This window comes from Ictidomys tridecemlineatus, chromosome 2 (assembly GCF_052094955.1).
Source record: "Ictidomys tridecemlineatus isolate mIctTri1 chromosome 2, mIctTri1.hap1, whole genome shotgun sequence".
Classification (NCBI taxonomy): Eukaryota; Metazoa; Chordata; class Mammalia; order Rodentia; family Sciuridae; genus Ictidomys; species Ictidomys tridecemlineatus.
Genome location: NC_135478.1, coordinates 178,337,009 through 178,342,147, shown reverse-complemented (window position 1 = coordinate 178,342,147; position 5,139 = coordinate 178,337,009).

The window sequence follows — 5,139 nt, the reverse complement described above, 5'->3', positions numbered from 1 at the left end:
TCTCAGTCTTCACTGGAATTCTCAGCTGCCTGTGTTGTTTCTGTACTGATGAATTTCTACATTAAAAGGACTAATGGGAAGAGAGAGGTGGTGGGAGGGAAGGAAAGGGAGGGAGGGCAAGCTATAGACTTAAATATCAAATAACTAAATACGGTTCAGATTCAAATACTTGTCTCAATTTATAATAGATTTAAGTGTCATTTAAATTTTCTAAGCCACAGGTGATTGATTAACTTGTGAGTGAGAACAAAATTGTTAATTTCACAAAGTAGATTTTAGATATTAAGAAATCATGTAGATCATTCAGGCACAGTTGTCTCATACACCTGTAATCCTCTTAGCTACTAGAGAAGCTGAGGCAGAAAGAAGGAAAGTTTGAGGCCTGGCTGAGTAACTGAAGGAGATCCTGTCTCAGAATGACAACAAAGGCTGGGGATGTATCTCTGTTCTAAAGTGATCCCGCTTCAATTCCCAGTACTGGAGAAGGTAAAAGGAAATTTAAATAAAGTGACAGTTCCTGAGACATAATACAACTAATAACCCTTTTAGAGTTATATTTATTCTTACGTGATTGGTACTATTATGCTAAAAATATAACCCCAATGAAGGACAAATGCATAACTGTGGCCCCTTAAACATCTCCCTAATATAAGAAGATTTTTCACATTCTTGTGCCAGATCCACTTTATATTTATTTTCTTTTTAGACAGTGTCTTACTAAATTTCTCAGGTTGTCCTAGAACTTGAAATTCTTCCATCTCAGACTCCTAAGTAGATGGGATTACATGCATGACATACTGTTACCTGGCTATCAGATTCACTTTAAAATTGTTAGAAGTAAATATATTTAGCATCTTACAGGATTACAGTCTACTGTGTTTAATGATCCTTTTACTTTCAATGTTATAAACTCTGCATTATTATTAACTTAAGCATATACAGTGTGCTTACCTTTTGCCAAGTGTTATGAAAATAACTATAAATATGGCATGTTCCCTCTCAAATGTGGAATTTTTTTTTAAAAAATTACTTTAATATAGAATAGGGATAATTAGGGACTGGGAAGGGGTCAAAAGAAGATGGAAGAAGAGTGGATGGATGTGACCAATACACTCCATATGTATATATGGAAATATAACATTAATCCCTCCCCAATATGTATAGTTTAATATGTGCCAATAAGTAAATCAATTTTAAAAGCATTACATATGCAAAGATGAATAAAATCCACTTTTTTCTCTTCTTTAGGAGCAGGAACAGAATTCTGCAACCCTAGAGCTCCACCTAGAAAGAGAACAGGATTGGGGAATAATTCCCCAGTTTGGAAAGCCTTGAGGAGACCAGAACCCAATCTAGATTATTAGGGCTGCTGAGCAGAATTCTTAAAGGCATAGAAATGACTTCCACATGGATAGGATTGAGATTTCTGTCTAAGCACCTGACTGGTCTTGGCAGCCCCAGTTTGCTGCAGATGAGGTCCTAGTCCCAGTAGATACGTAGATGCAAAAGAACAGAGGGGAAGAAGAATCTGTTGGAGGATGTACGTGCCCCTCAGGGGCATTCCCACAGCCTGCTCCTGCTTTCTTGGTCTCTGAAACCCATTTCTGTTTTTCCCACTGTCCTGCTGCTATCCCCACAGAGGAACCCTGCAGATTCACACCTTCCTCCGTTGGGTTGGAAAGGCACAGGGCGGAGTGGTGCCCAGATCTTGAGCCTGGAATATGCCTTGGTGCAGGGACACTTTCCTTTCTGTGCCTTTCCTTTTCTAGACATTTAAGAAGTTTTGCAAATTAAATCAACACTATTTGGTCTATAATAACATAATGATATTTATCTTAATTGGTTTTATGGATTGTGAGGGAATATTTCTCAATGACATTTTATCCCCTCTTCAAAAAAAGAAAAAAAATACAGAGTCATTTCATGAATTTATTGTTAAGTAGGATAGCAAAACACTCAGTGAATGGGAAAACATAAGCCCCTTGTTTGTCCATTTGCCTTTAGGTTAAGCCCTGACTTTTGCTTTCCTATTCTCAACTTATCTGTTACCAGCTTCTTCCTTGGGCCCTGGCTACAATCCTATCCCTATCTTTCAGAATCCCTTAAGTTCACGCCACACCTATCATTGAAAGTACATAATTTGTTATGGAAAACTGAGATTTCCCCATTTATCTTGTTTTATTTAGAGTGAGAAAACTAGAGGGCCATTATGAAAGGCAGAAGGTGGAACATGACAAAACAGCCCCTCTCAAGAATGAACTTACTTCCATGCAGGATCCAAGGTGGCTGCATCTCTGCTCTATGTATGCCCTGTCCAGTCTCCTGCCATTTGCCACTGTGGAGCTCTGGTCTGTTCTGGTGCTATATGCCCTTAACTGTGCCCCTAACTTTGCCAGCTTTCAGCAGAAAGTAGCTTGGCGATGTCATTGCCCACTTTCCAAAGAAATTAAGGCTAGAAATTGACAGTGGGGAAATGTAACAGGGGTTCATTTGGTGCTTTGACTATATCCCTTGGGGCTTTGAAACTTACATGTTTGTTTTTTTTCTTTTGCCCAACCTTTTCCTCCCTGATCTTCTCCCTAATCTTTTCCCTAACCTTCTTTTCTCCGATCTTCTCCTTCCTGATCTCTCCTCCCTAATCTCATTTTCTCTGAATCACCTCTATAAAAGCCCCCTGTTCCTGCTGATGGGTAGGATCACAGCCTTTGGGACAGGAATCCCCTATGTTTTTCCTTTGCTAACATAGCAATAAACCTTTTCCTTTTTTCTTGAATGCATTTGGATAAATGGACTCTTCTCTTTTCCTGCCATTAGATGTGAAAAGACAAAAACTCTTGATCTCCCATTGATAATTACGGTTCTAGGTTTATGAAAAGGTGTTTTAGAAAATAGAGAAAAATATTTAAAGCTGCTGAGAGCCACAGCCAGTCTGTATGGCCCCTGGGCATTTTGCCAACAGTATTGATTGATAGGCGAGGCATTAATATCCGCCTCTGCTACTTTTGAGTTCTCGCCCTATTTTGGAGTTCTTGCGCTATTTTGGAGTTCTCATGGGGATTTCCGGGGATTCCCCGAGAGTTCCCATTGGTTGGGGAAGTGCAGGAGGAGGGATTTCGTGGAGAGTTATATCCGCGGCTGGGGGTTCCTGCAGGAGCCACGTGGCTTTCAGGAGGATTCCCCAGGAGCTTGTGTGAGGTTTTTTCTTGCAGTTCAAAAATAAAGTTTGTTCCTGCTTCAGTGGCTTGTGATTTGTGCCCAGCCAGACAAATCACAGGCGGCCCGTGCAGGGAATGTCTGAAGCTTTGGGGTAAGTGAAATTGCTTGCCCCTAAGGGAAGGCAAGAGAATGGGTGACCATTTTAAAAAACAATATGTTCTTGTTTTGATTTGTTTTGTTTTTTTTTTCAAGCTGCCTATCCCTAGAATTTTCTCAGGCAGACTGGGAAAAATGGTTGGCTCAAGGTTTAAAGTTGTTTGCCCCTAAGGAAGAGATAGAAATAGACCACAAATGTACATGTCAAGAAAATAGGAAAATTGATACAATGATTTTTTGTTCCGTTTTTGTTTCATTCTGTTTCGGTTTTGTTTTGTGTTATCTTATTGGGTTGCATTATCTTTATAACAGATTAGAAATTAGTAAAAAAACAAACTGAAAGAGTGTTAAATAAATTGTTAGAGGTTCAAACCATGGAGAAAGACATTTTAGATCAAGCAAAAGAGAAGGTCTCTCAAGCTAGTCAGACAGAGGAAGAAAATTTAAAGGAAGAAAGCTTAGAGAAGAAACAGCTATTAGGGAAAAAGCTACAACAGGAGGCTGCTACTAACACCGTTCTATCACCAGAGGGCATAATTCAACCAACAGCTCCACCTATGGAGATAGCTGAGTGGCCCTCAACCCCCTCAACCCCCGTAGTTGATAGATGGGATCCTGAGACAGGACCTCAAAGATTTGCATGCCCTGTACTTGAGCACGCAGGAGGGCAGCGAATTCACCCTGCATTAGATTTCAAAACAGTGAAGCAGTTAAAGGCGGCTGTAACAACCTATGGTCCTCAAGCACCCTTCACTGTAAGCATGGTCGAATCCATTACTAACTTGGACATGACTCCAGCAGATTGGGCTAATATGTGTAAAGCTATGCTAAATGGAGGACAATATTTGTTATGGAAGGTTGCCAATGAGGAATTTTGCAGGGAGACAGCTAGGCGAAATGCAGCAGCTGGTTACCCTCAAAGAAATCTAGATATGTTGTTAGGAAAAGGACCTTATGAGGGTCAACGGCAACAAATTGAATATGATCCTGGCGTATACGCACAAATTGCTGTAGATACTGTTAGGGCATGGAAAACTTTACAGGGGCATGGAGATTTACAAGGTCAATTATCTAAGGTAATACAAGGAACTAATGAACCTTATGCTGAATTTGTAGATAGACTTATTCAAGCAGCTTCCAGAATTTTTGGGGATACAGAACAAGCAATGCCATTTATAAAACAACTGGCTTATGACCAAGCAAATCGTTATTGCAGAGAGGTCATTAGACCATGGAGACATGAAGATTTAAACACATATATTAAATTATGTAGAGACATTAATGAAAAAGGACAAGTCTTGGAAGCAGTACAACAGGCTTTAGATGCCAGGCCAAAAACATGCTACAATTGTAAACAAACAGGACATTTTAAAAGGAGTTGCCCCATAGGAGGAGGGTTTAACAAAGCTAGGTATCAAAGGAATAGAACACCGGGTATTTGCCCACGATGCCATAGAGGGAGACATTGGGCTAATGAATGCCATTCTCAAACTACCATAGAGGGTACTCCATTATCAAAAAATGGACAAGGACCAGGTGTTTACCCACGATACCGTGGAGAAAGGCATCGGGCTCCATTGCCAAAAAATGGACAGGGGGGCCCAATGCTCTGGGGCCCATGACCACAAATGTATGGGGCACAGGAGGAACCCAGAAACACCATGGAGGAACCCAGCAACACCATCAGGGTAGTGCCCAGGAGACATTATCCATCAGATCTCTCATCAGACGAACCAGAGGGAGCGCAGGGTTGGACATCTGCGCCTCCGCCAGAGCAGTACTAACTCCAGAGATGGGAGTTCAAACCATTCCCACAGGAGTAAAAGG